This window comes from Stenella coeruleoalba (genome assembly GCF_951394435.1).
Source record: "Stenella coeruleoalba genome assembly, chromosome: 21".
In the NCBI taxonomy this organism is placed as follows: Eukaryota; Metazoa; Chordata; class Mammalia; order Artiodactyla; family Delphinidae; genus Stenella; species Stenella coeruleoalba.
The window spans coordinates 24,484,733-24,507,851 of record NC_137167.1 but is presented as its reverse complement, the minus strand read 5'-3'; the positions used below and the strand labels follow the sequence as shown (position 1 = coordinate 24,507,851).

General features: G+C 44.0%; 1 protein-coding gene across 1 annotated transcript in view; it reads right to left on the bottom strand.

Annotated features, from left to right (window-relative positions):
* The window catches only part of LOC307179835 (uncharacterized protein), a gene marked incomplete at its 5' end in the record, with an annotated part of 70,706 nt that overhangs the window by 40,348 nt on the left and 7,239 nt on the right, over positions 1–23,119 (bottom strand). Inside the window, one exon of the mRNA XM_079909490.1 lies at positions 16,847–16,967. The remainder of the gene's footprint in view (positions 1–16,846; positions 16,968–23,119) is intronic.

Below are 23,119 nucleotides of genomic sequence, written 5' to 3'. Positions count from 1 at the left end.
ACTAAAAGTCAAAATAACACTGGAAATATATTTCTCATGCCTAACAACAGGGCCATTCAAAATCCTTTTTGTTTGCAAAATACTCAAAATGTAATACATTTACGCTTTGTCAATCAGCTGCAACATGTAAGTAGTTTTTAGAAACTGGAAGAGGACTTTCCTGGTGGCGCAGTGGTTGGGAATCCTCCTGCCAACGCAGGGGACACGGGTTCGAGCCCTGGTCCGGGAAGATCCCACGTGCCACAGAGCAACTAATCCCGTGCGCCACAACTACTGAGTCTGCGCTCTAGAGCCTGCGAGCCACAACTACTAAGTCCACGTGCCACAACTACTGAAGCCCGCGCACCTAGAGCCTGTGCTCCGAAACAAGAGAAGCCACTGCGATGAGAAGCCCGCACACCGCAACGAAGAGTAGGCCCCACTCGCCGCAACTAGAGAAAGCCCGCGCCCAGCAGCAAAGACCCAACGCAGACAAAAAAAAAAAAAAAGAAAGAAATTGGAAGAGCCGCCAGCTCCTGTTTTAGAAATCCTCTCTGTCTGCCAATATCCCTTCCTTTTCACCCCATCGTCTCCTCTTCTCAGCTGATGGCCTCATGTCCTGCTTCATAAAGACAGGCACCACCCCAACATCCTGTCCCCTAAAGTAGAAGCTCCCTGATCTGCTGCCCTCCCCTCCTCCTTCCACAGCAGAGAGCATCTCTCCCTGTAGCAAAGGTTCCCCCCGCCCGCCGTGCTCTCCACCCATCACTTCCCGCTCCCTCAGGAAGCCCCGTGCACCGATGATCCCTTCTCCTTCCACTTCTCCTTCTCCATTCAGCCTCTCCCATAAGCGTATATTCCTGCTCTGGTAGCTCCCATCTTAACGAACAGATAGACAGAGGATGAACTGGACATCCGGTTAATACGGTGCAGCGTGTTCGTGCTCTGACGCACTCTTTTTCTCGAAACGTATAGTAATGAGAGAGAAAATATAAAAACAGAAGTCAGAAATGCAAACTGAGCTCAAAAACAAGAAAACATCACTATGGACCCAAAACAGAACAGAACTGCAAAGCAATAGGCCAGCTGGGCTCCAGATCCAGATGAGGGTGATGAGGTGGAAGGATGCTAAGCCAGGCCAAGGGCTAAGCCAGGCTCGGGGCCGAAGCTGGGGCCGGAGCTGTGACACCGCCGGCTCCTGGAAGGAGGTGGAAGCCAATTGTTCCTGAACCTTCTATCAACCACATCTTTTATTTGCTGTGTTCTGATGATTTTGACCTCTGGGGCCCGGCTGACCTCAGCGAGACTGCCCCCCACCCAAAGGTTAGACAATTCCTAAAGATGGTAGACATCTCTACCAGGACCCAGGAACGTGCTAGGGACTTTCTCAAGGAGCATATAATTCTCTGCTAGGAATGGCACGGCTCTGCTCTGGAATCCCAGGGGCCTGCACTGTGATTCTCCCACTGGGGCTTGCAGCAGGCTGCACGCTGCATCTTTCCTCACCACTGACACCTCCAGCCCCACAGGGTCTGCTGCATCATACGGCCCAAGTAAGGCTGCTGGCACCACCAGAGCCTGAACATGGGCCAGAGCCCTTTCTGCTCCACTCAAAGCTGGCAGCCTTCACGCCATCCAGTAGGTGGAGGCAACAGTATTCTCAGCTGTGGAATGCACTGCTTCCAGAACCCAAGGGTATCCCACCGGGGGCAGTGCTTCCTTCCCTCTAGTAAGGATGTTATTTTAGAGAAGATGTCCCAGGATGTGCCGGATCTCTGAGCTCTAAAGTCTTCTGTCCAATGGCAGGGCTCTGAGTCTTCACAGGGTTCACTTCCCACCCTCTAGAGTATGTGTGTCTCACAGAGACTTCTTGGTCATCCCGTCTCATTGAAGTGAGACCATCCGTCCATCCCAGCGTCTCCTGACTACCGTTTGCCTGGGTACCTCAGGCCTTTCCACTTAGCTGCGTACTGGTCATCCCTTTCTCCAGGCTTCCAGGAGCCACCCCAGCAAGGACTTCTCCCCATCCCCTGGGGCCCTTGCCAGGATATTAAATCCCATCTCCCAAGGAATTGCTTATCCAGTGTCACATTCCACTAGTCTTGATTGAGCATCTTTAAAATTTAATTCCAGGGCTGCCCCCCCCCCCGGCTCCTGCCAGCAGATGCTGGACGCTTCCTGTCATTCTTTTGGTGTATGGTCTCTTTCCTCCCTTATCATGCCCAGTGCATCTTCAGCTGGGTTGCACTGGGATGTAACCCTAGTGATCATTCTGGCTGCCAAGAGAAGAGGTGGGGACCCCCAAGAGGGGACAACTGTTGCCTCATAGGCAAGGTCTCTGCAGTGTCTTCCCATCTAGCAGAAGTGCTAACTCTGACTGGGGAAGGGTGGGCACCTCTGTAAGCCTGGAGGATGGAGGTGGCTGGTGGTCACAGAGCTGACATGCACAGGGCATCCATTCAGGTGACTCCATCGTATGTTTCAGAGTCTCAGGTTTTCCCCAACGGGGCTCAAATTTTTGTGTTACAGGCCTGCCTTGGCTAAGCTTGCAGACGTCTCTAACAGCTGTCTTCAGCCTACTCTCCACTGCGTCTGCTCTTCCACTGCAGGAGAGAAGGGCCCCTCTGTAAGTTACCACTGAGGCGCACACTTAGCCATTAACTGCCCTCAGTTTCTCATTATCCTTCTGCAGGGCATCAGTACAATTTAACAGTAACCAGTCAACTCTGTTTTTGTAGGCATGGCTCCCCCATATCGCTTGAGTGCCTGCATCATTGCTGTAGCCCTGGCACTGGGGCACTTTTTCACATCACCGCTGATGAAATCGTTAGTAATTAAGCCTCCACCCTGTGCCAAGACGCTTCGCGCCCCACCAACCAACCGGGTTGGCGTCCTCTTGGCCCACTTAGCAGTGCGTGGGGCAATCTCAGATGCACATTTCTCATCTACTGTCTTGGGTTAATCCTGGTACCGCTCGGGCTAGTTGAGGTGCTCCAGGAAGCAGACACCAAGACAAGACTAGACATGCAAGGATTTATGAGGGGAAATGCCCGTGAAGGAAAATGAAGAGGCATAAAGGGAATGGCGGGGGCTTAGGGACCTACCACACTGCAGTTCAGGCCCCTGTGAAGGAGACAAGGAAGGGTGGAAGGTTAGGTGGGAGACTCTTAAACTGCAACGCAGCGCTAAGAAAGTTCAGTAAGGCCGGAGGGGAGTCCTTGAGCCAAAGTCACCTGTCAAAGGAGTCTCGTGTCTCCCATAAACAGGTCTTCCTCCGGGTCCTTGCTGTGCCTGGACGTGTCCTCTGCGTGAATGTGGTCATGGGCACCAGAGCACAGCAGCTGGTGCCAACAGCTATTTATGCTCTTAGTCGCCAGATATCTGAGAGGTGCATGTTCATGGCCGCCACAGAGACACCTCAGACACTGGGATGCCCAGGCATATGCTGTGAAGCAGCTGCTTTTATGCGTCAAGGAGTAAAACACTAGCTTGAAAATATCTCCAGGAAACCAGAAACTATAAACATTGCATTAACAAAGAAACAAACAGAACCTCTAAAATTGAAAAACTCTGTAACTGAAATTAATTAGTCAAAAAGAGTTTCACAGCAGGCGAGACAGAGCGAAAGAGAACATTCCTGAACCGGATGTTGATGTTGGTCAGAAGAAATTATCTAGCGCGCAGCACAGAAGACAAAAAATACAGAAGAGAGGATTAAAGGCATAGAAGATAGAAGAGGAGGGTCTGATATACATTTATTGAGAGTCTAGAGAGGATGAAATGAACAAGTAAAAGACCATATTTAAAAGGATAATAACTAATGACTAATAAAAGAGACAAATCCACAGATTTAAGAAGTTCATCAAATCTTGAGCAGGAAAAAAGAAAATCCACATCTAGACACATCAAAGGAAACTAAAACAAAGCAAAAGAAGTTTCTGAAAAACCCTAAAACAATACCAATTATTTTAAAATCCAAAGAGAAAGACCTTAAAACCAGCCAGAGGGGGAAACATGAATTACCTTGGAAAGAGTTACAGTCAGACTGAGACCTAAGTCCTTAACAGCAACAAAGGAAGCTTAAAGGATGAGATTTTTCAACGTGCTAAGAGACCATAATTGTCAGCCTAGAATTATTTCAGGGAGGAGGGCAAATAAAGACATTTTCATTCAAACAAAACAGAGAGTTCACCACAGCAGAAACTCACTAAAGTAAATTCTAAGGGATATACTTTAAAATTTATTTTATTTATTTATTTTTGTCTGCGTTGGGTCTTCGTTGCCGCGCGCGGGCTTTCTCTAGTTGCGGCAAGCGGGGGTTACTCTTCCTTGCGGTGCGCGGGCTTCTCATTGCGGTGGCTTCTCTTATTGCGCAGCACGGGCTCTAGGCACGCGGGCTTTAGTAGTTGTGGCATGCGGGCTCAGTAGTTGTGGCGCACGGTCTTCATGACTCCGCGGCATGTGGGATCTTCCCTTAACAGGGCTCGAACCCGTGTTCCATGCATTGGCTGGCGGTTTCTTAACAACTGCGCCAACAAGGAAGTCCAGGGATATACTTTTAAAAAGGAAAATAATCCCATATGGAGGGCCAGAGATGAGGAAGGAATGAGTAGCAAAGGAAATCATAAATGCTTGGATAAATTTAATAAGCACTGACTGTATAAACCAATAATAATGACGTCTTTGGGGATTTAAAAATTGATACAAAGGTAATTGGTATAATCTCTATGGACGGAAACTTGGCAATATCTATCAAAATTACAAATGTACATGCCCTTTGATTTAGCAATCCCACCAAGAATTCTAGGAATTTATTTGAAGGTTACATAGTTCTTATTATAATTAGTCTTCCCAAATGCTTTGATTACAAATAAGACTATTTCAGATATGTGCACACTTAGTGGAACTAACAGAATCCTGAAATTGTGTGATTCTTCCCAAATTCTTTGATTCTTACTGGCTCTGTGTTTGTTTACCCCCACTGGATTTATAGCAACTTCTATTTCTAAATGTTTTACAATTGAATCACAATTTAAATGCATTCAGGAGATCATGTTATTTAGAGATTCCGTGATAAGTTAATCTATGAAGTTACAAATCTTTTTAATATTATAAACAAAATAGCCCCTAATTTATGTTTTTTAATTGCCGAAAAGTCTCTTGTTGAAGCGGACTACATTTCAAAAGCTTTTATCTACTTGTTTGAGTTCAAATGAATTTTCCCTAAAAGCAGTTTTATCAATGATGATTATGCTTACAAACAATCTCAAGCAAGCTGATATAACCCACAATGAGCTGGAAAATAGAAAAAGGAAAATTTACTATGGCTAGAAAATAGAAAATCGATGAAAAGAATTAGAAATATTTTTCTTCAATGTTGGTGCCTCAGGAAAAATGAGTAAAAATAGTGTAGATGCAATTAGACGGGAAGACAAAAAGCATCTTTTGTGAAACTCTGGGCCCTTTGGAAGCCTTTAGAAGTCTGTGGAAAACTTATAGATTGTATGATTTCCTTTTTCCTTGGAACAATGTCTAACAGCATAACATTTTCGCTTTAAGTCATGGTTAGTGTCATTGGTGGTGCCCAAATGGAAGCTGAGAAAGAAGAATAGAGCTAACCATTTCTAAAGGAACGGAGAAAGAACTGGGAGAGTATGGGGGACAGAGAGGGTAAAAGAGAATGAGTCCGTTCCCAAGAAAGCAATTGCATGAGATTAAATAAACTAAATTGTAAATGGTAAAAAAGGAAAAGTAGATAGGTACAGGTATGTCCCCTGAGGAATGATCACAATCCCTGGCCCTCATGTAAGCTCAATAAATGTTTACTGAACACAGCCGACCTGGACTGAACTGGACGGAGGATACCCGGGAGAGAACAGCTTGGGGGTAAATGTTAGTTACCCCTCTTGACCACCAGGTGGCAGCAGCATCTCATGACCTCTCCGGTGTCCCAGGAAAAACCCGGAGGGCAGGAAGAGGGGTCAGTCTACAGGTACTGAATTGTGTGTATGAAAGTTCATCAGTCAAGTGTTCATAATTGGGGAAGAACCTATATGACCTTTCTCAAATCAGGTGAAGTGCACTGGAGTAATATTATTGATGGAATTTTGGCCCCAAACTCCCTATCTAACTTAACCTAAAGCCATTGTTCTTCAACAATTTGCACCGCCCCCCAAAAAAAACTACATATGTACATTTCTAACCATTAATATCAAGTTTAAAACACATGGACTGGGTGACTTAGCAACAGTTTTGATGACCGACCTTCAGAAAGAACTATTGCTACAAGGTGTTACCTTTTTAGTGGCAGCTGTGAACTGACCTATTTCTCCAAAATACAATTATTCCAAGCTCCATTATTTCAGACTGATTCATATATGAATATTCCTCTGGGTATTATTAAAGTAAAAATCAAATGAAACATTAAAAACTATAATGATCCCCAAAGAACCCCTTTTTTAAAAAAACCTTCTCTCTGCCCATGCTACAGAATGATACCAAGATAGTTTAAAAGTTTAAAGCAAGCTAAGCAGAAAGAAAAACAAAATGTTCTTAGAACGTGTTGACAAAGATTTGGATAAATCCTTAAGAAGATAGAAAACGTAACTGAGAGATAATGTGTTTTTCTTTTTCTCTTTTTTTCCCCTCATTTTTTTTTTTTTCTCATTTATCTAAGCACTGACTGCTAGATTGGGATCACTTTTCATGAATTCTCCTTTCTCCGTGTACACACTGAAGGTTCACGCCTCTCTTCTCCTTCTGTACTCCCTGGCTGACGGTCCATCCTTCAGCACAGTTCTGTTTGTCTCCTGGGGGAAAACTCCAAAATTATAGCCCTCACACAGATCTCCCTTTCCCTGCCAAGACTCGATCCTTTATCTGCTGAACACCTGCTACTGGGAATCTGTGAATCTTGGATTGCCCCAAGAACAAGATTGAAGTGAGGTTTCATTTCCTTTTCCTTACTAGGCAGGATTTCACATATGAATTCTAACATTTATGCAAGGCTTACTGGAAATGCATTTGATTGCAATGGACTTGAGTCTTGGACTCTTGACACTTTCCAAGGAGTGCTTCTGGGCCTTGACCATTTGCAGTAGTGGGTGCAGGGCCATGGTATCCTTGAAGTTTTATAAATAGACCTAGGATGAATGAAGGATGCATACACCCATATTATTATCCTCAGGTCTACAGTTTAACATGGATAAAATGTGATGAGGGCAAAACCACAATGAGATATCACCTCAGGTCTGTTAGGACGGCCATCATCAAGAAGCCAAGAGAGGGCTTCCCTGGTGGCGCAGTGGTTGAGAGTCTGCTTGCTGATGCAGGGGACACGGGTTCGTGCCCCGGTCCGGGAAGATCCCACATGCCACGGAGCGGCTGAGCCCGTGAGCCATGGCTGCTGAGCCTGCACGTCCGGAGCCTGTGCTCCGCAACGGGAGAGGCCACAACAGTGAGAGGCCTGCGTACTGCAAAAAAAAAAAAAAAAAAAAAAAGAAGCCAAGAGAACCGATGTGGGCGAGGATGAGGAGACATGGGAACCCTGTGCACCGTTGGAAAGATTGTAAATTGGTGCAGCCACTAACAGTACGCAGGCTCTTCAAAACGTTAAAAATATAACTACCATATGATCCAGCAATTCCACTTCTAGGAATATATCTGAGTAAACGAAGACACTATGTCAAAGAGATATCTGAACCCCCAGGTTCACTGCAGCATTATTTGTAAGTGGCCATTTACAGATAAATAGATAAAGAAGTTGTGGTGTGTGTGTGTGTGTGTGTGTATATACACACACACACACACATATACATATACATGTATTTCAGCCATAAAAAACAAGGATTTGCAGCAACATGGATAGACCTTGAGGGTATTATGCTAAGTGAAATAAGTCAGACAGAGAAAGACAAATACTGCATGAGCTCCCTTATATGTGGAATCTAAAAGACAAAACAAAAAAACCCAACAACCTCATAAGAAAAGAAATCTGACTTGTGGTTACCAGAGGTGGAGGGTAGGGGAAGGGGAAATTAGAGGAAGGTGGTCAAAGGAACAAATTTCCATTCATAAGGTAAGTAAGTACTAGAGATGTCATGTATAACATGATGACTGCTGTGTGATACGTAGGGAAGCTGAGACAGTAAACCCTAAGAGTTCTCATCACAAGGAGAAATTCTTTTTCTTTTTCTTTTTTTTTGTATCTACATGAGATGATGCAAGATACCTAAACTTTCTGCGATGATTGCTTCTCAACGTATGTAAGTCAAATCATTAAGCTGTACACCTTAAACATATACAATGATGTGTGTCAATTATATTTCAAAGTGGAAAATGACAACAATAACAAAAGATGTGATGGGAGTCCATGATATTAAAAATAGCATTTATAAAAAACATCAGAATTCTCCTTTGTTCCATTTACCACGTAGGACCTACTTTGAAGGGAAGTCTTGTAATATACAGAAGACAAGGGCAATATATTTGCAGAATATAAATGCTTGCTTTCTGCAGGTTCGACAACCTACACTGATTCTGAAGTAGTCTGATACGGCAGCAGTGTAAAGTATATTTGCTGATTTTGTGGATTTTTAAAAAAATATCCTTTAAAGTTGAAAAGGAAGGCTATTTAATAGATCACAGAAAATCATGAATGCCAATGGAAGTAATTTGGGCTTTATTTGTTAAATTAGGCAACAAAGGGCCACTAAGATATTTTAGGAAGAAAATACTAGCATTTGTGTTTTAGGAAAATAACTCCTTGAAGGATGCAGATCCAAAGCTGAAGTCGGGGGAAATAAGGAGTAATTGCAAAATATTGGGCAACTGCTGATGAGCCCTGGACTTGTGAGGTGACTGGGACAGGTGAGAAGTATGGAAAACTTTGTGGGAATTGAGTTTATGGGGCTTGGGGACAAGGGAGCGGTGAGGGAAGGAAATAAGCGATGGTTGGGTGGTTTCATAGTTTGGGTCTCTAAGAAGATAGTGAAGTCATTAAGGGAGGGGGCGGGGCAAAAGAGGAGGAAAAAGTATGAAAAGACAGTGGGTTTGGCTGGAGGATTTATTAGTAAGACACAGCCGTGAAGATGTCTAACAGGCATCTGAGGAGTCTGTGTAGATCTCAGGAAGGGTGAAACTAGAGCTATAGATTTGGAATTCTTCTGTGTGACGGCCAGAGGCGGAGCCGGGAAAACGGATAATCACCTTGTGAGAAAACGTAGAAAGAAAGAGAAGGGTGCTGAGAAGGAACCTGGAGAACATTTCTATTCTGGGGTGCAGAGATGGCAGAGCAGCCAGTGGGGAGCAATGAGTAGCCAGAGAAAGGGGAGAAGCAGCAGGGTTCAAGGACAGGAAACCCAAGACCGCAGCCAGTTTCAAGGACAAAGCTTGAGACTGGGCTGTGGACTAGTTTGCTAAGGCTGCCACAACAAAGCACCAAAACATTAGTATTTACCACAGACCAAGTGGCTTAAACGACAGAAAGTTATTTTCTGAAGTCTGCAAGTCCAAGATGAAGGCGTGGACAGCGTTGTTTTCTCCTGAAGCCCTCTCTCCTCGGCTTGTAGAAAGCCACCTGTCTGCACATGGTCCTTCCTCTGTGTGTGTCTGTGTCCTAATCTCCTCTTATAAAGACACATTGGGTTAGGGCTCACCCCCATGACCACACTTCACCTTAATTATCTCTTTAAAGGATCTACTTTCAAATACAGTCACATTCCGAGACACTGGAGGCTAGGACTTCAGCATACGAACTGGAGCAGGACACAATCCAGCCCATAACAGGCTGGGAGAACTGAACATCGCTCACTGGCCAACTAAGGGATACGGATTGTAATGGGCAGAGTTAACCCTTACTGAGCACAAAGTACACGCTGGGCCACATCGGGAGCATCTCACGTGTGTTAACTCATTTTAGACTCATAACCACCCTATGAGGTAGGTGCTAGTATAATCATCACCTCTTTCTCCAGAGCAAGAAACAGAGGGACCCAGAGATAACTTGCCCAAGGTCACACAGCTGGTAGAGCCCCTCAGCTCAGATTCTATGCAGTGGATTTTGGTCATGATTTCTTAGTTTACTATCAGCAGCAGAGATCTGCAGAAGTGGTGATGTTTCTGAATACTAAGTAAGACAGAAGCATTTTCCCATCAGCTGACACTGATTGCAGGCTTTCTTTGGAGTGAGGTGAATTCTGGTGGCTAGATGCAGCAGTTTGAGGAGAAAGGAAAAGAAACAACAACTAACAGATGGTTCTGATCAAAATGCCTCTGATTGGAAAGCTCAAAGAAAGTAACCCTAATATGACTTCAAATGTATTACATCTATTATGACTTCACACTTATTTAAATTGTGCTTCTTACTGGTGGGGCTGCAATCCAAGAAAGTACTGTAAAATGCGGGGAGCAAATATTCAACATTGCACTTGTATGTCTACAAATAAGGGTATTTAAAAATTGTGGTATGTGCAAACTGCTTCTAATCCTGGATTTTCTAGTGATTTGGGCTTTATTGGTTTTTAATCAGAGAAAACTTGGACAACTCTTTTTGACTCCAGATTAGACTTTAATGTGGGAAGGCCGAAGAGAAAGAAACACATACTAAGATACACACACATACACAGTCAAACATGTACACTTGGAAGTAAAGAAGTGAGAGGAGAAGAAATAAAATCAGGTCACTAAAAGAGAAATGCAAATCAAAACTACAATGAGGTACCACCTCACATTGGTCAGAATGGCCATCACTAAAAAGTCTACAAATAACAGATGCTGGAGAGGGCGTGGAGAAAAGGGAACCCTCCTGCACTGCTGGTGCGAATGTAAGTTGGTGCAGCCACTGTGGAGAACAGTAGGCAGGTTCCTCAGAAAACTAAAAATTGAATTACCATATGATCCAGCAATCCCACTCCTGGGCATATACCTGGACAAAACTATAATTCAGAAAGATACATGCACCCCTATGTTCACAGCAGCACTATTCACAATAGCTAAGACATGGAAACAACCTAAATGTCCATCAACAGATGAATGCATGAAGAAGATGTGGTACATGTAAACAATGGGATACTACTCAGCCATAAAGAAGAATGAAATAATGCCATTTGCAGCAACATGGATGGACCATACTAAGTGAAGTAAGTCAGAAAGAGGAAGCCAAATACCATAGGATATCACTTATATGTGGAATCTAAAATATGAACCTATCTAGGGCTTCCCTGGTGGCGCAGTGGTTGGGGGTCCGCCTGCCAATGCAGGGGGCGCGGGTTCGTGCCCTGGTCTGGGAGGATCCCACATGCCGCGGAGCGGCTGGGCCCGTGAGCCATGGCCGCTGAGCCTGTGCTCCACAACAGGAGAGGCCACAGCAGTGAGAGGCCCGCGTAAAGCAAAAATAAATAAATAAATAAATAAAATAAAATAAAATATGAACCTATCTATGAAACAGAAACAGAAACATGAACACAGAGAACAGACTGGTGGTTGCCAAGGGGGAGGGCGTTGGGGGAGGGATGGAGTGGGAGGTTGGGGTCAGCACATGTGAGCTATTATATACAGAATGGATAAACAGGGTCCTACTGTAAAGCACAGGGAACTATATTCAATATCCTGTGATAAACCATAATGGAAAAGAGTATGAAAAAAGAATGTATATATATATATGTATATATATATATATATATATATATATATGTAAGTGAATTGGTTTGCTGTAAGCAGAAATTAACACAACATTGTAAATCAACTATACATCAATTAAAAAAAAGGAAAAAAATCAGGTTACTAAAATTAAATTTCAAGCAGCACCCACCAGTGAGAGTTCCTAAGAGAAGGTGGTAGCCTGTCACTTTAATCTAGGAGAGAGATTCCCCAGGCAATGGCTCAAAAGACGGGAAATGGTTCTAGAAATGTCTCAGAGGCAAGTCCCTTCTTAGACCCCTCTCCAGAAGAGCTGTCTAAACAGAGAAGGCAAAAGAGCCTGGATGAAGTTGCCTGAGGGTGAAAGTCTTCTGCGAAGACCGAGACCTACTGCCCCTGTTGAACGCCTGACCCATCACTGGCACAGCAAACCCTTTACTATACCAGATCTCAGCACTACCTGCAGAAGGGTGTTGCTGCTGCACTAGCCCTCCTTGCTTCGTTGAACCACAGTCACGTTCCATTGGGAACATCTGACTGGCTAAGCTAAGTTAACGTACTGCCTGTACTTCCTTCCTGGTTCCCCTAGTGGAAGGCAGAATTCCCTGCCTACCGTCAAGGCTCCCAGAGTGGGGCTGCATCCAAGCTTAGGAAGAGGGTTCAGAGGTTGGGAAAAAAGAAAGTCCACTACAATTTTTAAACACTTGTTGGAGACACTGAAAAGTTTGAAATCATGGGATGTCTAAATTAGAAACCTAAAAATTCTTAACGTATTCAGTAAGGACCAAGTCCTTTAGAACATACTTTCTTTCCAAGGTAATGCAAATTACTTTTGGGGGTAAGGAGTTAAATGCGGAGGGATGGCAAGGAGAGACAAGACTGTCAGAAGCCAGAAGAGGGAGAAGAAAATGAAAAAGTGAACCAGCTCTGAATGGTGCCGCCCTGTTGTCTCAATGCTCCCTGCAGTTTCCTGAGGTGGGTACTTAAGTCTCCACGTAACAAAAGAAAACCTGAGCTCAGAGTAAAGTGGCTGTTAGGGTCACCCAGCTAATATGTGGTGCAGCCAGGAATGCAGCCAGGATCTTCCTGACCCCCCAACATGCAGGCTTTTCCCCAGGGCTACTGTAGCTTCATCTAGTGCTCCTAGGAGAAGCTGCTGGGCGCATGTACACACACACACACACACACAAAACACAGTCAGAAAAAGAAGAGAAAAAGGAATACACACATGTGCCTCCGTATTTACGCACGTGTCCGTTATCTCCATGTTCACTGAAAGAGAAAGTAAGAAGGGACAAGACAGCACATTCTGAAACAACAGTCCAACTCTCTAGGTGTATCTTTCCATATATACCAGGGTCACCCCTCCTGTTTCTCTTCCTGGACACTTTCAGAGACTTACAGCCCGGGGAGTGACTGATTCTTCATGAAGCCAGGGTAGCAAAGGCATTCACACCCAGGAATCCTTGAATGGAGCCAAGGACAGGACTTAATCAAATAGGTAGAAGGTTGCTTCACCTGTTTGTAGGGAGAGTCTTCCAGCTTGCACCTTGGACTTTTCAAAAGAGGCCAAGAGTGCTCTCTGATAAAAAGAAAAGTCCCCTTTCTCAACACACTTTTTGTTGTCACTTGTCAACACACTTTTTTCGTTTTTTTTTTTTGCATTGAGAAACCAGAGCAAAACATAGAAGTGAACTTTGTAGCTGTTTAACTCGAAAACCAAAGACCAGCCAGACTGTTTAGAAGCCAACAGTGATCAGATGACCATGACTTTTAGCTGCGTGTTTGCAAACACACGCGTGTATTCACGTACAAAATCACTGTAGTACACACAACCTTTCTACAGTTCAACGTTAACCAGTACTGGCCCTGTGATATTTTTCGGCCTTCACAGAGTTAAACAGAAATCCATCAGGAGGTTTAGCTAATATGTGGCTGTACTGAATATATTTAAGTCAAGAAATTCTCAGTATGACATCCTCTGGGCATTGAGCCCAAATTAGTTTCGTGGAGCTTAATCTCCCAGATTTATTTTTAAGTAAATGCTTTATAAATTATTATTCTATTATCCATCATATAAACTTTGAAGGATCAATATATAAGAGTGAAAAAGCAGAAGGCTGTGCAACTTACAACCACAATGGCAGAAAAATGGACTTTTCATGCCAGTTACAAAATAAGAGCCAAAAGAGTCAGGAGAATTTTCTGGGCTTTATGGCAGCTCAGAGTCCATCTGTTTCATCTGCTATTTGGCTGTGTGAACGGTTGGACTTTATTTCCTCTACATCATACTGAACTTTCTTTTTTTTTCCACTAAAAGAATCTTAATAATGGAAAAAATAAAAAAACATCAGTAGAAAGCTTTAGCCATCTAACAGGCAACCTTAACTTAGTCCATCTCCCAGCATCACAATTTTGAATCAGCTAATCTTTTTTTAAAAAATATCTTTATTGGAGTATAATTGCTTTACATTGTTGTGTTAGTTTCTGCTGTATAACAAAGTGAATCAGCAATACATATACATATACATATATCCCCATAGCTCCTCCCTCTTGCGTCTCCCTCCCTCCCACCCTCCCTATCCCACCCCTCTAGGTGGTCACAAAGCACCCGAGCTGATCTCCCTGTGCTATGCGGCTGCTTCCCACTAGCTATCTATTTTACATTTGGTAGTGTATATATGTCCATGCCACTCTCTCACTTCGTCCCAGCTTACCCTTCCCCATCCCCGTGTCCTCAAGTCCATTCTCTACATCTGCGTCTTTATTCCTGTCCTGCCCCTAGGTTCTTCAGACGCTTTTAATTTTTTTTTTAGATTCCATATATATATGTTAGCATACGGTTATTTGTTTTTCTGACTTACTTCACTCTGTATGACAGTCTCTAGGTCCATCCACCTCACTACAAATAACTCAATTTCGTTTCTTTTTATGGCTGAGTAATATTCCATTGTATATATGTGCCACATCTTCTTTATCCATTCATCTGTCAATGGACACTTAGGTTGATTCCATGTCCTGGCTATTGTAAATAGTGCTGCAATGAACATTGTGGTACATGACTCTTTTTGAATTATGGTTTTCTCAGGGTATATGCCCAGTAGTGGGTTTGCTGGGTCATATGGTATTCTATTTTTAGTTTTTAAGGAACGTCCATACTGTTCTCCATAGTGGCTGTATCAATTTACATTCCCACCAACAGTGCAAGAGGGTTCCCTTTTCTCCACACACTCTCCGGCATTTATTGTTTGTAGTTATCTTGATGATGGCCATTCTGACCAGTGTGAGGTGATACCTCATCGTAGTTTTGATTTGCATTTCTCTAATGATTAGTGATGTTGAACATCCTTTCATGTGTCTGTTGGAAATCTGTATATCTTCTTTGGAGAAATGTCTGTTTAGGTCTTCTGCCCATTTTGGGATTGGGTTGTTTGTTTTTTTGATATTGAGCTGCATGAGCTGCTTGTATATTTTGGAGATTAATCCTTTGTCAGTAGCTTCATTTGCAAATATTTTCTCCCATTCTGAGGGCTGTCTTTTCGTCTTGTTTATGGTTTCCTTTGCTGTGCAAAAGCTTTTAAGTTTCATTAGGTCTCATTTGTTTATTTTTGTTTTTATTTCCATTTCTCTAGGAGGTGGGTCAAAAAGGATCTTGCTGTGATTTATGCCATACAGTGTTAAACAAACAAAAACTTTTAGCCAATGATTGGGTACAGATGTGTTGCATTATGTATTGAAATAGGCTTTATGTGCACCTCCTTTATATACCTTAAATAATTTATTGTATTGGGCCTCTAGAATCCTATTTCTTTGAGCATTTAACCCCCCAGTTCAGTGTCTAGCACAAAAGAGCGATTCAAGAATACTGGATGGGGGCTTCCCTGGTGGTGCAGTGGTTGAGAGTCTGCCTGCTGATGTGGGGGACGTGGGTTCGTGCCCCGGTCCGGGAGGATCCCACGTGCCACGGAGAGGCTGGGCTCATGGGCCGTGGCCACTGGGCCTGTGCGTCCGGAGCCTGTGCTCCGCAACGGGAGAGGCCACAGCAGTGAGAGGCCCGCGTACAGCAAAAAAAAACAAAAACAAACAAAGAAACAAACAAAAAAGAATACTGGATGTTTGAAAGGCATAATCACTCCACATAAACTGGAAAAGCAAGCAAAATTGTTTAGGATTAGTACCACTTAAAGATTTTTGTCTGGTGTTTAAAAAAATTCTAATCATTTTTTTGGTAACATCTTTATTGGAGTATAATTGCTTTACAGTAATCACTCTTGCTTGTACTAAAAAATGTTATTTCATGTGGTTTGATTGTATCATACAATAAAGGTTGTTACATACGAACTATACAATATTTCAAAACAGTCCATATGATATATATTTCTTGGTATTCATAGATTACTAGCCAACGTTGTGTGAATTGAATTAAATAAAATTCCTATCAAGTTGGAATCATAGATCTGGAAGAAATCTCAAGACAGCAAACAGTGCAGCCTCCTCCCATATAGGTAGACCAACCAACCTCCTGCAAAAGGCAATGATGGTCTTTGCACATTTAGAGATATCTCCATAAAGACACCCTCTAGAAGGGCTGCCAGTGTGGTGAATCACTGAAGGGAGGGTAGACTCCAACAGGGAGGCTGATTGCCCACGGCCGTCTTCAAGGCTGTTGGGTAGATTGGACAGACTTGCCCCCAACACAGTCTCATTGGAGGAAGCCTGTCCTTGTTCCTTTTGTGGGGGAGTTTTTGCCTTATCCTAATCAGCCTGGGGTCACTGCCTGGAACCTACGTTTATTGAATGGGGGAAACCAGGTTTGGCCCAGTGGACCAAACTGTCCAGTGAAAGGCACCAACTAGGGAATGAGGGTAACTGCCAACCTAGACTTCAGCACCTAAGACCAATGAGGTTGACGGCAAAGGTGTGCGCCTTTGAAGTCCTCTTACAATCTAGTTTGGAATACCACGGCAGCATACAGCAGACACAGCATACAGCGGTGACAGCTGAAGCACGTGGACACCAGCAGCCAGTGTGTCTTCCCAGGCAGACCTGGCTCTTGGGTGAATCCAGTTTGCAAGCCAAGAGCCACCTAGAGGCATGTCCCTCTACAGAACACTGAGTCACCCTGCTCATTGTGCCAGTTGTGTTAAAATATACCTGTGGGATTTTAACTCATGGAGGTGACTAAGTGAACACGGAGAGGCTAATGCCATTGAAAGAAGTTGTTACTTACATTTTCCAAAAGAAGGGAACACACTACAGCACACGGCGCCACATGGGGAAGCACTAGGCTTGGTCAGGGCAGCAGCAGGAGCATGGGGAGAGCACAGGCCACAGAATTTCCTGGGTTTTCCCTGGGAAAGGCAAAGCTTAGGATTAGTCTGAATAATTCTAGCATGGGCTTTGTTTTTGTTTGTTTTTAAATTATTTATTTATGTATTTATTTTTGGCTGCGTTGGGTCTTTGTTGCTGCATGCGGGCTTTCTCTAGTTGTGGTGAGCCGGGGCTACTCTTTGTGGGCTTCTTATTGCAGTGGCTTCTCTTGTTGCGGAGCACGGGCTCTATGCACGCGGGCTTCAGTAGTTGTGGCTCACGGGCTTAGTTGCTCCGCGGCATGTGGGATCTTCCCGGACCAGGGATCGAACCCGTGTCCCCTGCATTGGCAGGCGGATTCTTAACCACTGCGCCACAAGGGAAGTCCTTTAGTATGGGCTTTGAAGCCTAGAGGCTGTCCTTGGTTGTCTGGTACCTGGCCGGGGGTTGATAAAGAGCTGGGGAAATACTGGCTTGGTGTGTGAGAATTAAATAAAAGAGGTGATGGGGGGTGCTTCCCTGGTGGCGCAGTGGTTGGGAGTCCGCCTGCCGATGCGGTGGACACGGATTCGTGCCCCGGTCCGGGAAGATCCCACATGCCGCGGAGCGGCTGGGCCCGTGAGCCATGGCCGCTGAGCCTGCGCGTCCGGAGCCTGTGCTCCGCAACGGGAGAGGCCACAGCAGTGAGAGGCCCGCGTACCGCAAAAAAAAAAAAAAAAAAAAAAGAGGTGATGGGGGATATGGATCTGGGGTTGGCTGGAGGGTTTGTAATATGATTTTCACACACCCACAAAAGCTGGATGATAGGGGAGATGAAAACAACCTTGGCTGTTTAGTTTGGCCCTGTGATGACTGAATGCCAAGTGGACAAATACAGAATCTAAGAAAATACAATCATAACAGTTGGCTCCTATGTCCCTTTGATATATCCCATTGTTTTGCTCTCTGGGAACTTCTTTACTTTCTTGTACTACAAGATGCTCCAGGCACATCCTATATTTTCCCTGCTCTCTCCCTAGAATCAGGCACTTCTCCAAGGATCCTTGGTTCCTTTTATTGGAAAATGGTGTTAGAAACCAAGATGTGGATGCTTGTCCTTGGTACTGCGTCCTTAGTAGCAAGTTCTTGCTACTGAGGTGCCGTTGTTTCTAGGTCCTCTAATGATATAAGCCAGGAAGTACATGTGTGTAGATAAACCCATGGATACACTCATATTTCTATCTATCTATCTACTTTCCTATCTTCCTATATTGAACTACCCATGAAAACTTGAGTTCATACTGATGTCTCCAACACTATTCTAGTACCACAGGGTTCACTCTAGATTTCCCCCTTGCTTATTTGTAACTTTTTTTTTTTTTTTTTTTTTGGACAGTGAGAAACCTGGCTCGGGTCTACCTAAACATTTGCTAATAATAATGACTCAATTTTGAATGAAGACAGAAAGTAAAGGAAGCAATGTGCTCTTCACAACAATTGTCCACACTAACCACCACCCTGCTGTGATGTGGCCAAGAACACAGGTCCCAAAGTCAGTCCCCTTGGGTTTGACTTCCAGCTTCATCACTTAATAGCCATGTGTTTGTGGGCAAACAAGTCAAGTGATCTGTGCCTCAGTTTCCTCTCCTCTCAAAAAGGAGTCATGAAAGTACATACTCCATAGAGTTGATGGAAGAGAAAATGAGTTTACAGAAAGCAAAGCATTTGGGATGGTGGCTCATGGTAAGTGCTAAATAATTAACTTTTTAAAAAATATTTGTTTATTTATTTTTGTCTGTACTGGGTCTTCGTTGCTGCGAGCGGGCTTTCTCTAGTTGCAACAAGTGGGGGCTACTCTTGGTTGTGGTGTGCGGGCTTCTCATTGCAGTGGCTTCTCTTGTTGCGGAGCACAGACTCTAGGCACGCAGACTTCAGTAGTTGTGGCGCGCAGGCTTCAGTAGTTGTGGCTCACGGGCTCTAGAGCGCAGGCTCAGTAGTTGTGGCACACAGCCTTAGTTGCTCCGTGGCATGTGGGATCTTCCTGGACCAGGGCTCGAACCTGTGTCCCCTGCATTGGCAGGCGGATTCTTAACCACTGCACCACCCGGGAAGTCCCAATAAGTAACTTTTTTAAAAAAAGTCTATAACAGAAGATTTATTTGACCAAAATATCCAATAGCCAACAGTGACCTGATGACTTCCAATTTTAAGAGTGTCTGTAAATATGACTCATAAATCAATATAATACATAAAGAAAAATCACTTCAATATGGAAAATCTTCAGTTTAATATTTGTTTTAGATGAATCAATGCATTCCTCTGCAGCAACGTCTTTAACCATAACTTCTCCAAATTACACATCATTCATTCAGCGTGGTGTCATAAGATCTACTTTCAATCCTCTTTTATCATTATTACTGTTTTCAACTGGACTTATTTCCTTTTCACTGAGAAACTTGAGAACTTCAAAACTTTCTTTTACTTGAAGTCTGATCTTCCTTCAGGTCTGAAGTTTTTCTTTTATTATGTAGTAGTCCATTTCTTTAATAATTCCAATGAGAAAGCGGCACAGGAGTATTAGTATGCCACCTTGACATTTTAGGAATATTTTAAATCTTTGCAGTGGCAGTTTCTTTAAAAATGTAAAAATATCTGAAATATTTAGCCTTCACAAAGATGTAAAAGACATGTCTTGAATTTATCATCCACGTATATCTTATTTGAGCATTATAGCTGCTCTGCAGACAGCTTGTACTTTTTCCTCTAAAGTTCATGGCTATTGGTTCATAATTAAAACAAAAGGTCTTGTACAGTCAGGTGAAATTAAAATATTATAGAACCGGAGGGAACATTCAAAGTCGATCAGAGCAATATTTACAAAACTCACTTAGTCAAAGGAGTAACGTGGAACTTATTCAAGAGAAGCTCGGAATTACTGTTAAACAAACAGATTCCCACTCCCTTCCCCTAGAGAGTCTGATGCAGTAGACCTGATCCTGCAAATCTGGATTTTTAACAAGACTTCCAAGTGATGTTCATCATCAGGAAAGTTTGGAAGCATTGATTTAATCCAAGATTCTGACTTCATAAGGAAACTGAGGCCCAGGGAAGAGGATCCCCCGCTCCCCCCACACACCCAATGTTCGTGAAGCACCTCCCCTTAGAGGGGTATGCTGAAAGGTTTGGGACAGTGCACTGCTATGCACAGCCAGTGGAACCACAACGTGGTACAGCCTTTCAGGCAGACGGTTTGGCAATACTTGTCAAAGTATTAAACGTGCTTATCTTTTGATGCTGTTATTCCAGATGAAAACAGAATTTCTTAAATTGTCACTCAGACCACTTGCATCAGAAGCACCTGTTGAGGATGTGGATCTCACCATCTCATTTCAATTGACTGAATCATAATCTCTGGGAGTGGGACCCGGCAATCTGCATTTTTTTCCTTTTTTTTTTTTTCGTACGCGGGCCTCTCACTGTTGTGGCCTCTCCCGCTGCGGAGCACAGGCTCCGGACGCGCAGGCTCAGCGGCCATGGCTCACGGGCCCAGCCGCTCCGCGGCATGTGGGATCTTCCCGGACCGGGGCACGAACCCGTGTCCCCTGCATCGGCAGGCGGACTCTCAACCACTGTGCCACCAGGGAAGCCCAATCTTCCTTTTTAACAAGGTTACCAAGAGGTTACCAAGGTTCTACTGAAGTTGTGAGAAATGCTACTCTTACGAGTGTGAGAGTCAGAGCCCTAGCGGGGGGGACGTCCAAGCAGATGGGCAGTCCGCCTGGTATGGGATGTGGGACTTCCCAAGAAGGGTAAGAAAAGTGTGTGCTTGGAAGGGCAGTAAAACAAGCAGCACAGAGATGGTGTCCTCGTGGAGGTGCAGCCCAGCGTGGGGTGTCAGAGCCGGAGCAGATGAGTCGTTTGAGGGCGTCGGGTGCCCTGGTGTGGGGTATGGGAGCTTGAGTGGGGTGAGGAGGGCTCCTGCACGGCAGAGTGGCCCAGCACCGGGTGCGGGAGCCCACAGAGGGTAGGAGAGGCTTCTGGGAGGGCGTGGGCTGAACGCGAGGTGTGCAGGCCACGGGGGTGGGTGGGGGGTGGTATCATCGGGGAAGGCACAGTGGCAGCCTTGGGAGGCTGGTTACATTCAGGGGTATCGATTAAATACATAAATACACTGAGGAGAAGGAGAGTCAGTTTTCTCCCTGTTCGAGAAGGGCGTTACAAACACGGAAAGGAAACAAAACTGGAGTGAGTGCTGTGATGTTGAGTTTGAACTGAAGGAATTCATGTGAACTCGTGGTTTTTGACAGAGAAATAGATAAGCATGTACATGTATCTACTAAGAGGGCCTGGGTGACCCTCCAATATCGGTGACTTCACCTAGATGCTCAGATGTTAGTTTCTAGATACCATTCACTGCCCACTAAAAGGACCTGGGGTCCTTGGAGAAATGGCTGAGTCAAGCTCTGGGACAGGGAAAGGATTAAAGGGAGCCTGGAAAATCTTCTTGTGCCAGAAAACAAGGAAATGCGCAAAGAATGATGGGGATATGGGACTTCCCGGGTGGTGCAGTGGTTGAGAGTCCGCCTGCCAATGCAGGGGACACGGGTTTGAGCCCTGGTCCGGGAAGATCCCACATGCTGCGGAGCAACTAAGTCCATGCGCCACAACTACTGAGGCTGCGCTCTAGAGCCTGCGAGCCACAACTACTGAGCCTGAGCTCTACAGCCTGCAAGCCACGACTACTGAGCCTGCGAGCCACAACTACTGAAGCCCGCACGCCTAGAGCCCATGCTCTGCAACAAGAGAAGCCACTGCAATGAGAAGCCCGCGCACAGCAACAAAGAGTAGCCCCCGTTCACCACAACTAGAGAAAGCCTGCACGCAGCAACAAAGACCCAACGCAGCCAGAGATAAATAAATAAATAAATTTATATTAAAAAAAAAAGAATGATGGGGACATGTCAGAGAACACAGGAAATACAATGAAGGAGCTCCCATAGGCCAAATCTAAGACAATTTGAGCGTAAAAGAAAAGATGGTGCAGTTGCCAGGAACGGGGGAGGGGGGAGCATGGGGACTTAGTGTTTAAGGGGCACAGAGTTCACGTGGGGAAGACGGAGTCCTGGAGACGGATGGTGGTGATGGTTGCACAACAGTGTGAATGTACTTAAGGCCCCTAAACTGTACACTTAAAAATGATTAAAATGGTAGGTATTACATTTATTTTACTACAAGAAAAAACGTGTCCCTAGTGATAAAAAAATAACAACAATCATGGCAGAAAGAGATAGGGAAAGTTCTTCACATAAAAATGCTGGCTGGTAAATGTAAGGAAAAAACCCACCATTTTGGAACCATGAATGTAATAATTGATGTATGTAAGCATGGCTCCTGAATAAATGCCAAATGCATGGGTGAAAGATTTGTTTGGGAAAAGGATATTCATATAGTCTTAAAGTATAACCCCACAGATAGTTATTAGTACAGAGGAGAAAAGAGGCCTTTGCAGTGGTATCAGATACACCTGTCAGATGCCACTTTGCATCATTCAGTGGTGCGTGGGACCAACGATGGGACAAAACTGACATCACAGGCCTCCTGATGTGATGAGGTGGGAAATATAAACCTAACCATGGAGTTTTCTGGACAAGGATTTTCATCTGAATCTTGAGGAAATCATCTAAACCCAGATTGTGGGATATTTTGCAAAACTGCCAGCCTAGACTCTTCATCATTGTCATGAAAGCAGGGGGATGTTCAAGATTGGAGGAGACTAAAGAGACAGGACAATTAAGTGCCACGTGGTGTCCTTGACGGCATCCTGTTTAAAAAACAACAAACAGCTGTACAGGACGCTTTAGGGTAATTGGGGAAATGTGGATATGGACTGTATATTAAGTAGTATTTATTATATCAATTTTAATCTGGGGGTTGATAATAATACTATGGTTATGTCAGAGGATGTCCTTATTTTTACTTTAAATGGTTGAATAAAAAAGCCTTTATCTACAAACAGAGATATAAAAGAGATAGTAACATGGCAACATGTTAATATCGCCTGGTGGATCTGGAAGATGCTTACACAGGTATTCATTTTATTATTCTTTCAATTTTTCTGTAGTTTTCACATTTTTCAAAATAAAAATAATCTAAATTTCTTGGGTGTGTCTCAAGAAGTAAATGGCTCCAATTTTTTATTTTTTAAATATTAAAA